The sequence below is a fragment of the Ranitomeya imitator genome, chromosome 2 (assembly GCF_032444005.1).
Source record: "Ranitomeya imitator isolate aRanImi1 chromosome 2, aRanImi1.pri, whole genome shotgun sequence".
NCBI classification, from domain to species: domain Eukaryota; kingdom Metazoa; phylum Chordata; class Amphibia; order Anura; family Dendrobatidae; genus Ranitomeya; species Ranitomeya imitator.
The window spans coordinates 37,856,219-37,868,429 of record NC_091283.1 but is presented as its reverse complement, the minus strand read 5'-3'; the positions used below and the strand labels follow the sequence as shown (position 1 = coordinate 37,868,429).

Below are 12,211 nucleotides of genomic sequence, written 5' to 3'. Positions count from 1 at the left end.
TACATGCATAAATATAGGCCTGCCATCATACATGCTATTAAAAAACAAGAACCACTAACTTCCCCTAAAGGTACCGCTATGGGCACGACTTGTGCCCCCACTTATGCAAATCTTCTTTCAGGGTAGTGGGAAGATACACTTGTATTTTGTGATGATTTATCATACTACACCAGTCACATTCTGTTTTGGGTAAGGTACATTGATGATGTTCTCATTTTTTGGGATGGCAACTATGAAGGGCACATCATCACGCCACTTTAACAATAAAAACCTGCAAAGATCAACGGTTTATCGACGGCTTGTACATTGTATTCATAAGACTTTTGCAACCCACAGGAAGAATGGGCAAGAATTTCAGTCTCTCAATGTACAAAACTGATAGAGACATACCCCAAGCGACTTGCAGCTGTAATCGCAGCAAAAGGTGGCGCAACAAAGTATTAAGTTAAAGGGGCTGAATAATATTGCACGCCCCACTTTTCAGTTTTTGAATTTCCACAAAAATTTTAAATAACCAATAAATTTCGTTCAACTTCACAATTGTGTTCCACTTGTTGTTGATTCTTCACCAAAAATTTACATTTGGTATCTTTATGTTTGAAGCATGATATGTGGGAAAAGGTTGAAAAGTTCCAGGGAGCCGAATACTTTCGCAAGGCACTGTATATGCAATAGCAAAAACAAAATACCATACAGAATTTATTTTATTGGATAAGCATAGGTAATACGAATATACATGTCTGGCATATGTATGTCAGTACGTCGCAGAAGAAGGCGTTGGGTGCAATAGTAGCTGGTGAATCAGCTCATCCGACTCATCCAGGTCAAAACTTGGAAGCATATAGAGACACCAGGACCAGGACGCCGGCAGCAACGAAGGACATCTTGATAGTGATGGCAGAGTTGCACAGATTCGAATCACAGCAGCTTGACTCATATGAAGTACCATCTGGTATATAAGAAGGGCGTTCATCACATTTATTATTTATTATAGCAACCTTTTACTACAGATTCAACACCAACTGCAAAAGAGAGAACACACACTGTCAGACGCTGATTTATGGAATTTATAGTAAATATTTAATTCACTTAAAACCATCATCCATGATCGTGGTTGTGATCTGTTTTTTGGATACAGATCTAGAAATCCACTGCAGAGATGCAATAATAAAGAGGGGTTAGTCCCAGCTCAACAGGTTATCAGCTAGGCATAGGGTAGGTAATTACTTTCTCATCCTGGGAAGGGGGGGTCCGTCCACTGGGACCACCACTGATCCTGAAAAGGTGGCTCTGAATTTGCTTTGCATATACATTTATTGTCTATGAGACTGTGATACGTTAGTTAGCTCCGGCAATCCTGTAGACAATGAATGGAGTGGTGACCTGTTTGCTCAGCCGCTGCACCATTTTAACACAAAATTTCAGAACCCCATTCTCGAGAGTGATGCGGGGCACTTTATGCGGCATCATTGAGATGAATGTGTTCATTTAATATATGGACAACTGGAAATGGGATTAATGGGAATCTACCAATGTAATTTTACGTGTGGAAGTAGTGGTTGTGCAGATGATTGTCCCTCAATTAAAATGATACCTTTTTGGTAAAGCTCCGATGTGCCAGTTATGAAAAATCTAGTGTACAAGCCATATGTAAATCAGGCTGGAAGTGCACTTGGGGCGTGTCAGTGCACTTGGAAGAAGCAGTCCAGGTGCACTGACACACCCTCAGTGCACTTGCAGCACAATTTACGTCTGGAATCTACACTACATTTCTCATGACTGGCACATCGGAGCTCTACAAAAAAAGCTGTCATTTTTATTGGGGACAATTGTTATGGCTGGCAATCAGGCAACACAGCGTGCAGTAATCAGCGCACATACAGAGATCTGGCAATAACCAAAAACAATAGGACGAGCTCTGAGACGTGGAATCTCTGTAGACTGCAGTACCTGATCTATCCTCACACAACTATAAGCAGCAGTGGATTGCGCCTATGACTACCTATGCAACTCGGCACTGCCTGAGGAGCTGACTAGCCTGAAGATAGAAATACAAGCCTGACTTACCTCAGAGAAATACCCCAAAGGAATAGGCAGCCCCCCACATATAATGACTGTTAGCAAGATGAAAAGACAAACGTAGGAATGAAATAGATTCAGCAAAGTGAGGCCCGATATTCTAGACAGAGCGAGGATAGCAAAGAGAACTATGCAGTCTACAAAAACCCTAAACGAAAACCACGCAAAGGGGCAAAAAGACCCACCGTGCCGAACTAACAGCACGGCGGTGCACCCCTTTGCTTCTCAGAGCTTCCAGCAAAAGTTAATAGCAAGCTGGACAGAAAAAACAGAAAACAAACTAGAAGCACTTATCTAGCAGAGCAGCAGGCCCAAGGAAAGATGCAGTAGCTCAGATCCAACACTGGAACATTGACAAGGAGCAAGGAAGACAGACTCAGGTGGAGCTAAATAGCAAGGCAGCCAACGAGCTCACCAAAACACCTGAGGGAGGAAGCCCAGAGACTGCAATACCACTTGTGACCACAGAAGTGAACTCAGCCACAGAATTCACAACAGTACCCCCCCCCTTGAGGAGGGGTCACCGAACCCTCACCAGAACCCCCAGGCCGACCAGGATGAGCCACATGAAAGGCACGAACAAGATCTGGGGCATGGACATCAGAGGCAAAAACCCAGGAATTATCTTCCTGAGCATAACCCTTCCATTTGACCAGATACTGGAGTTTCCGTCTAGAGACACGAGAATCCAAAATCTTCTCCACAATATACTCCAATTCCCCCTCCACCAAAACAGGGGCAGGAGGCTCCACAGATGGAACCATAGGTGCCACGTATCTCCTCAACAACGACCTATGGAATACATTATGTATGGAAAAGGAGTCTGGGAGGATCAGACGAAAAGACACCGGATTGAGAATCTCAGAAATCCTATACGGACCAATAAAACGAGGTTTAAATTTAGGAGAGGAAACCTTCATAGGAATATGACGAGAAGATAACCAAACCAGATCCCCAACACGAAGTCGGGGTCCCACACGGCGTCTGCGATTAGCGAAAAGCTGAGCCTTCTCCTGGGACAAGGTCAAATTGTCCACTACCTGAGTCCAGATCTGCTGCAACCTGTCCACCACAGGATCCACACCAGGACAGTCCGAAGACTCAACCTGTCCTGAAGAGAAACGAGGATGGAACCCAGAATTGCAGAAAAATGGAGAGACCAAGGTAGCCGAGCTGGCCCGATTATTAAGGGCGAACTCAGCCAACGGCAAAAATGACACCCAATCATCCTGGTCAGCGGAAACAAAACATCTCAGATATGTTTCCAAGGCCTGATTGGTTCGTTCGGTCTGGCCATTAGTCTGAGGATGGAAGGCCGAGGAGAAAGATAGGTCAATGCCCATCCTACCACAAAAGGCTCGCCAGAACCTCGAGACAAACTGGGAACCTCTGTCAGAAACAATATTCTCAGGAATGCCATGTAAACGAACCACATGCTGGAAGAACAAAGGCACCAAATCAGAGGAGGAAGGCAATTTAACCAAGGGCACCAGATGGACCATTTTAGAAAAGCGATCACAGACCACCCAAATGACCGACATTTTTTGAGAAACGGGAAGGTCAGAAATGAAATCCATCGAAATATGTGTCCAAGGCCTCTTCGGGACCGGCAAGGGCAAAAGCAACCCACTGGCACGTGAACAGCAGGGCTTAGCCCTAGCACAAATTCCACAGGACTGCACAAAAGCACGCACATCCCGTGACAGAGATGGCCACCAGAAGGATCTAGCAACCAACTCCCTGGTACCAAAGATTCCTGGATGACCGGCCAGCACCGAACAATGAAGTTCAGAGATAACTTTACTAGTCCACCTATCAGGGACGAACAGTTTCTCGGCCGGACAACGATCAGGTTTATTAGCCTGAAATTTCTGCAACACTCTCCGCAAATCAGGGGAGATGGCAGACACAATGACTCCTTCCTTGAGGATACTCGCCGGCTCAGATAACCCCGGAGAGTCGGGCACAAAACTCCTAGACAGAGCATCCGCCTTCACATTTTTAGAGCCCGGAAGGTATGAAATCACAAAATCAAAACGAGCAAAAAATAACGACCAACGGGCCTGTCTAGGATTCAAGCGCTTGGCAGACTCAAGATAAGTAAGGTTCTTATGATCAGTCAAAACCACCACGCGATGCTTAGCACCCTCAAGCCAATGACGCCACTCCTCGAATGCCCACTTCATGGCCAGCAACTCTCGGTTGCCCACATCATAATTACGCTCAGTAGCAGAAAATTTCCTGGAAAAGAAAGCACATGGTTTGAACACTGAGCAACCAGAACCTCTCTGTGACAAAACTGCCCCTGCACCAATCTCAGAAGCATCAACCTCGACCTGGAACGGAAGAGAAACATCAGGTTGACACAACACAGGGGCACAGCAAAAACGACGCTTCAACTCCTGAAAAGCTTCCACGGCAGCAGAAGACCAATTAACCAAATCAGCACCCTTCTTGGTCAAATCGGTCAATGGTCTGGCAATGCTAGAAAAATTACAGATGAAGCGACGATAAAAATTAGCAAAGCCCAGGAATTTCTGCAGACTTTTTAGAGATGTCGGCTGAGTCCAATCCTGGATGGCCTGAACCTTAACCGGATCCATCTCGATAGTAGAAGGGGAAAAGATGAACCCCAAAAATGAAACTTTCTGCACACCGAAGAGACACTTTGATCCCTTCACGAACAAGGAATTAGCACGCAGTACCTGGAAAACCATTCTGACTTGCTTCACATGAGACTCCCAATCATCTGAGAAGATCAAAATGTCATCCAAGTAAACAATCAAGAATTTATCCAGATACTCACGGAAAATGTCATGCATAAAAGACTGAAAAACAGATGGAGCATTGGCAAGTCCGAACGGCATCACCAGATACTCAAAATGACCCTCGGGCGTATTAAATGCCATTTTCCATTCATCTCCCTGCCTGATTCTCACCAGATTATACGCACCACGAAGATCAATCTTAGTAAACCAACTAGCCCCCTTAATCCGAGCAAACAAGTCAGAAATCAATGGCAAGGGATACTGAAACTTAACAGTGATCTTATTAAGAAGGCGGTAATCAATACACGGTCTTAGCGAACCATCCTTCTTGGCTACAAAAAAGAACCCTGCTCCCAATGGTGACGACGATAGGCGAATATGTCCCTTCTCCAGGGACTCCTTCACATAACTGCGCATAGCGGTGTGTTCAGGTACGGACAAATTAAATAAACGACCCTTAGGGAATTTACTACCAGGAATCAAATCGATAGCACAATCACAATTCCTATGCGGAGGTAGGGCATCAGACTTGGACTCTTCAAATACATCCTGAAAGTCCGACAAGAACTCTGGGATGTCAGAAGGAATGGATGACGAAATAGACAAAAATGGAACATCACCATGTACTCCCTGACAACCCCAGCTGGTTACCGACATAGAGTTCCAATCCAATACTGGATTATGGGTTTGTAGCCATGGCAACCCCAACACGACCACATCATGCAAATTATGCAGTACCAGAAAGCGAATAACTTCCTGATGTGCAGGAGCCATGCACATGGTCAGCTGGGCCCAGTACTGAGGCTTATTCTTGGCCAAAGGTGTAGAATCAATTCCTCTCAACGGAATAGGACACCGCAAAGGCTCCAAGAAAAATCCACAACGTTTAGCATAATCCAAATCCATCAGATTCAGGGCAGCGCCTGAATCCACAAACGCCATGACAGAATACGATGACAAAGAGCACATTAAGGTAATGGACAAAAGGAATTTGGACTGTACAGTACCAATAACGGCAGAGCTATCGAACCGCCTAGTGCGTTTAGGACAATTAGAAATAGCATGAGTAGAATCACCACAATAGAAACACAGTCTGTTCAGACGTCTGTGTTCTTGCCGTTCTACTTTAGTCATAGTCCTGTCGCACTGCATAGGCTCAGGTTTACTCTCAGACAATACCGCCAGATGGTGCACAGATTTACGCTCGCGCAAGCGACGACCGATCTGAATGGCCAAGGACATAGACTCATTCAAACCAGCAGGCATAGGAAATCCCACCATTACATCCTTAAGAGCTTCAGAGAGACCCTTTCTGAACAAAGCCGCTAGTGCAGATTCATTCCACAGAGTGAGTACTGACCACTTCCTAAATTTCTGACAATATACTTCTACATCATCCTGACCCTGGCATAAAGCCAGCAGATTTTTCTCAGCCTGATCCACTGAATTAGGCTCATCGTAAAGCAATCCCAGCGCCTGGAAAAATGCATCAACATTACTCAATGCAGAATCTCCTGGTGCAAGAGAAAACGCCCAGTCCTGTGGGTCGCCGCGCAAAAAAGAAATAATAATCAAAACCTGTTGAATAGGATTACCAGAAGAATGAGGTTTCAAGGCCAAAAATAGCTTACAATTATTTCTGAAGCTCAGGAACTTAGTTCTGTCACCAAAAAACAAATCAGGAATCGGAATTCTTGGTTCTAGCATCGATTTCTGATCAATAGTATCTTGAATCTTTTGTACATTTACAACGAGATTATCCATTGAGGAGCACAGAGCCTGAATATCCATGTCCACAGCTGTGTCCTGAAGCACTCAAATGTCTAGGGGAAAAAAAAGACTGAAGACAGAGCTAAGAAAAAAAAATGCTGTCAGGATTTCTTTTTTCCCTCTATTGGGAATCATTGGCGTGGCTCCTTGTACTGTTATGGCTGGCAATCAGGCAACACAGCGTGCAGTAATCAGCGCACATACAGAGATCTGGCAATAACCAAAAACAATAGGACGAGCTCTGAGACGTGGAATCTCTGTAGACTGCAGTACCTGATCTATCCTCACACAACTATAAGCAGCAGTGGATTGCGCCTATCACTACCTATGCAACTCGGCACTGCCTGAGGAGCTGACTAGCCTGAAGATAGAAATACAAGCCTGACTTACCTCAGAGAAATACCCCAAAGGAATAGGCAGCCCCCCACATATAATGACTGTTAGCAAGATGAAAAGACAAACGTAGGAATGAAATAGATTCAGCAAAGTGAGGCCCGATATTCTAGACAGAGCGAGGATAGCAAAGAGAACTATGCAGTCTACAAAAACCCTAAACGAAAACCACGCAAAGGGGCAAAAAGACCCACCGTGCCGAACTAACAGCACGGCGGTGCACCCCTTTGCTTCTCAGAGCTTCCAGCAAAAGTTAATAGCAAGCTGGACAGAAAAAACAGAAAACAAACTAGAAGCACTTATCTAGCAGAGCAGCAGGCCCAAGGAAAGATGCAGTAGCTCAGATCCAACACTGGAACATTGACAAGGAGCAAGGAAGACAGACTCAGGTGGAGCTAAATAGCAAGGCAGCCAACGAGCTCACCAAAACACCTGAGGAAGGAAGCCCAGAGACTGCAATACCACTTGTGACCACAGAAGTGAACTCAGCCACAGAATTCACAACAGACAATCATCCACACAATCACAAATTCCATATGTAAAAATGCACTAACAGGTTCTCTTAACTATATATGCAGTAGCTCATAGAGGTTGGGGGTCCAGAGCAGGGGACTCCTCATTTGATTTAATAAGGGGCATGTAAAGAGGTGTAGTATGAAATATGATATGGGGTTTTTGTTATATGTAGGGTTGAGCGAAACGGGTCGTTCATTTTCATAAGTCGCCGACTTTTGGCACAGTCGGGTTTCATGAAACCCGACCCGACCCCTGTGCGGGGTCGGCCATGCGGTACGAGACTTTCGCGTCAAAGTCGCGTTTCAATGACGCGAAAAGCGCCATTTCTCAGCCAATGAAGGTGGATGCACAGTGTGGGCAGCGTGATGACATAGGTCTCAGTCCTCACCATCTTAGAGAAGGGCATTGCAGTGATTGGCTTGCTGTCTGCGGAGTCACAGGGGCTATAAAGGGGCGTTCCCGCCGACCGCCATCTTACTGCTGCTGATCTGAGCTTAGGGAGAGGTTGCTGCCGCTTCGTCAGAAGCAGGGATAGCGTTAGGCAGGGTCCATTAACCACCAAACCGCTTGTGCTGTAGCGATTTCCACTGCCCAACACCACCTTCGGTGTGCAGGGACAGTGGAAGCTACATTTTTCCCCCTCAGCGCTGTAGCTCATTGGGCTGCCCTAGAAGGCTCCCTGATAGCTGCATTGCTGTGTGTACGCCGCTGTGCAAACCAACTGCTTTTTTCAAAGCACAAATCCTCTTGTTCCTTCCTTTCTGCACAGCTATCTTTTTGGTTTGTCCACACTTTTTATTTAATTTGTGCATCAGTCCACTCCTTATTGCTGCCTGCCATACCTGGCTGAGATTACTGCAGGGAGATAGTAATTGAAGGACAGTTCCTTTTTTTTTTTTTTTCATTATATCTCTTCAAGCCACTTTCTGCCACAGAAAATATACTCTAATACAGTGGCCCAGATTTATTCACTAGTCTCCCTGAAGAAAAAAAAAAAGGGTGCAGATTAAAATTGACAAATCTGCATCAGTGGCAGTCCTGTGTGTGGCATCTGTGTCTCATTTTTCTGGCACAGAAAACATACAGTCTAAGGCCGGCTTCACACTCAGCGTATGAAAATACGGTCCGTATATTACGGCCGTAATACGCTGAAAAGTTCCAAAAAATAGTGGTCCGTAGCTCCTCCGTAGGCAGGGTGTTTCAGCGTTTTTTGCGCATGGCATCCTCCGTATGTAATCCGCATGTCATCCGTACTGCGTGTTTTTATCGCAGGCTTGCAAAACCGACATACGGATATACAAGGGATCCATGTGTTAAAAAAAAAAAATATATATATATACTGTCTATATATATATATATATGTCAGTAGACACATATATGTATATATATTAATATTTCATCCAGCGCGATATAGCAGAAAGCCGGTAATTCAATTACCGGCTTTTGCTTTCTCCTTCCTAAACCCGACATGATATGAGACATAGTTTACATACAGTAAACCATCTCATATCACCATTTTTTTGCATATTCCACACTACTAATGTCAGTTAGTGGCTCGAGATCATAAGAGGCGCCCTCTGCTGGTTGTCATATGAACTCGAGCCTGGGAGCTTTCTAGGAAAGTTCCCACGATCTAGGAACAGCCAGCAGAGGGCGCCTCACCGCAAATGCAGGTAAATATAGGTCAATGACCTACTTTACCTTCATTCCCCGGGGTTTTACAGACATGAGCAATGTTGCATTAGCAAAGCTCGTGGCTGCAAAATATTTTAACCCCTTCAGATGGATTTACATCGTTGGACTTTACAGATCTGCGGAAGGTAAGGATATTGTTGGTTTATTATGTTTTTTTTGTTACAGAACGAGGGTCTTCAGTGATTGGATTGGGCGTTCAATAAAATATTAAAACAACCTTTGTTTTTATTTCATTAAAATAATGTTTAACCCCTTAGCGACCGCCGATACGCCTTTTAACGGCGGCCGCTAAGGGTACTTAAACCACAGCGCCGTTAATTAACGACGCTGTGGAAAAAGTGTATAGCGCCCCCCACAGGCCGATTTTCTCCGGGGTCTCGGCTGCCGAGGGTAGCCGAGACCCCAGAGAACATGATTCGGGGGGTTTTTAACCCTCCCCGCATTTGCGATCGCCGGTAATTAACCGTTTACCGGCGATCGCAAAAAAAAAAAAAAAAAAGCGATCTCTTTTTAATTTCTCTGTCCTCCGATGTGATCGCACATCGGAGGACAGAGAAAAGGGGTCCCAGGTGGCCCCCCAATACTCACCTAGCTCCCCCGATGCTCCTCGTGTCTCCCGGTGGGCGCCGCCATCTTCAAAATGGCAGGCGCATGCGCAGTGCGCCCGCCGGCCGGCACCGGGAGAATCTTTGGGGTCTCGGCTGCCTGGGGTAGCCGAGACCCCAAAGAGCATGATCGGGGGTCGGTTTTAGCGACCCCTGTTTTGCGATCGCCGGTAATTAACTGTTTACCGGCGACCGCAAAAAAAAAAAAAAAAGTAAAGTGTAATTCTCTGTCCTCTGATGTGATTGCACATCAGAGGACAGAGAAATAGGGGGATTCGGGGACCCTAGCATACTCACCTAGGTCCCTGGATCCTCTTGCTGCTCCTCCTGGCCGCCGGCAGAAGAACATGGCGGACGCATGCCCAGTGCGCCCGCCATCTGTCTCCATCTGCCGGCCGGCAGGAGAACAGCGGTTAGGGCTAAAATTAGGGTTAGGGTTAGGGGTAGGGTTAGGGTTAGGGGTAGGGTTAGGGGTAGGGTTAGGGGTAGGGGTAGGGTAGGGTTAGGGTTAGGGGTAGGGTTAGGGTTAGGGGTAGGGTTAGGGGTAGGGTAGGGTTAGGGTTAGGGCTAGGGTTAGGGGTAGGGGTAGGGTTAGGGTTAGGGGTAGGGTTAGGGTAGGGGTAGGGTTAGGGCTAGGGTTAGGTTAGGGGTAGGGTTACGGCTAGGGTTAGGGTAGGGTTAGGTTAGGGTTAGGGGTAGGGTTACGGCTAGGGTTAGGTTAGGGGTAGGGTTAGGTTAGGGTTAGGGGTAGGGTTAGGTTAGGGGTAGGGTTGGGGCTAAATTTAGGGTTAGGGTTGGGGCTAAATTTAGGGTTAGGGTTGGGGCTAAATTTAGGGTTAGGCTTCTTTCACACTTACGTCGGTACGGGGCCGTCGCAATGCGTCGGCCCGACATACCGACGCACGTTGTGAAAATTGTGCACAACGTGGGCAGCAGCTGTAGTTTTTCAACGCATCCGCTGCCCAATCTATGTCCTGGGGAGGAGGGGGCGGAGTTACGGTCACGCATGCGCGGTCAGAAATGGCGGATGCGACGTACAAAAAAACGTTTCATTGAACGTTTTTTTGTGCCGACGCTCCGCCAAAACACAACTGATCCAGTGCACGACGGACGCGACGTGTGGCCATCCGTCACGATCCGTCGGCAATACTATGGGCAAAAAACGCATCCTGCGGGCACATTTGCAGGATCCGTTTCTTGTCCAAAACGACGGATTGCGACGGAATGCCAAACAACGCAAGTGTGAAAGTAGCCTTAGGGCTAGGGTTAGGGTTGGGGCTAAAGTTAGGGCTAGGGTTGGGGCTAAAGTTAGGGTTAGAGCTGGGATTAGGTTTAGGGTTTGGATTAGGGTTGGTATTAGGGTTAGGGTTGGCATTAGGGTTACGCTTGGGATTAGGGTTAGGTTTGGGATTAGGGTTAAGGTTAGGGTTGTGATTAGGGGTGTATTGGGATTAGGGTTAGGTTTGAGGTTAGGGTTGAGATTAGGATTGGGGTGTGTTGGATTTAGGGTTTTGATTAGGGTTATGGTTAGGGTTGACATTAGGGTTGTTTTGGGGTAAGGGTTGTGATTATGGTTAGGGTTAATGATTAGGATTATGGATCAGGTTGGGATTAGGGTTAGGGGTTGGAGCTAGAATTGGGGGGTTTCCACTGTTTAGGTACATCAGGGGGTCTCCAAACACGACAGCCAATTTTGCGCTCAAAAAGTCAAATGGTGCTCCCTCCCTTCTGAGCTCTGCCGTGCGCCCAAACAGTGGGTTACCCCCACATATGGGGCATCAGCGTACTCGGGATAAATTGGACAACAACTTCTGGGGTCCAATTTCTCTTGTTACCCTTGTGAAAATAAAAACTTGGGGGCTACAAAATCTTTTTTGTGAAAAAAAAATATTTTTTATTTTCACGACTCTGCATTCTAAACTTCTGTGAAGCACTTGGGCATTCAAAGTTCTCACCACACATCTAGATAAGTTCCTTGGGGGGTCTAGTTTCCAAAATGGGGTCACTTGTGGGGGGTTACTACAGTTTAGGTATATCAGGGGCTCTGCAATCGCAACATAATGCCCACAGACCATTCTATCAAAGTCTGCATTCCAAAAAGGCGCTCCTTCCCTTCCGAGCTCTGCCGTGCGCCCAAACAGTGGTTTACCCCCACATATGGCACATCAGCGTACTCGGGATAAATTGGACAACAACTATTCCAGTCCAATTTCTCCTGTTACCCTTGTGAAAATAAAAACTTGGGGGCTACAAAATCTTTTTTGTGAAAAAAAAAATATTTTTTATTTTCACGACTCTGCATTCTAAACTTCTGTGAAGCACTTGGGCATTCAAAGTTCTCACCACACATCTAGATAAGTTCCTTGGGGGGTCTAGTTTCCAAAA

General features: G+C 46.1%; 1 long non-coding RNA gene across 1 annotated transcript in view; it reads right to left on the bottom strand.

The window, feature by feature from the left end:
- Positions 1 to 699: 699 nt before the first annotated feature.
- Positions 700 to 12,211, bottom strand: part of LOC138667148 (uncharacterized) — a 30,751-nt gene continuing 19,239 nt past the window's right edge. Inside the window, exon 3 of the long non-coding RNA XR_011318615.1 lies at positions 700 to 1,022. This is a non-coding gene — a long non-coding RNA (uncharacterized lncRNA). The remainder of the gene's footprint in view (positions 1,023 to 12,211) is intronic.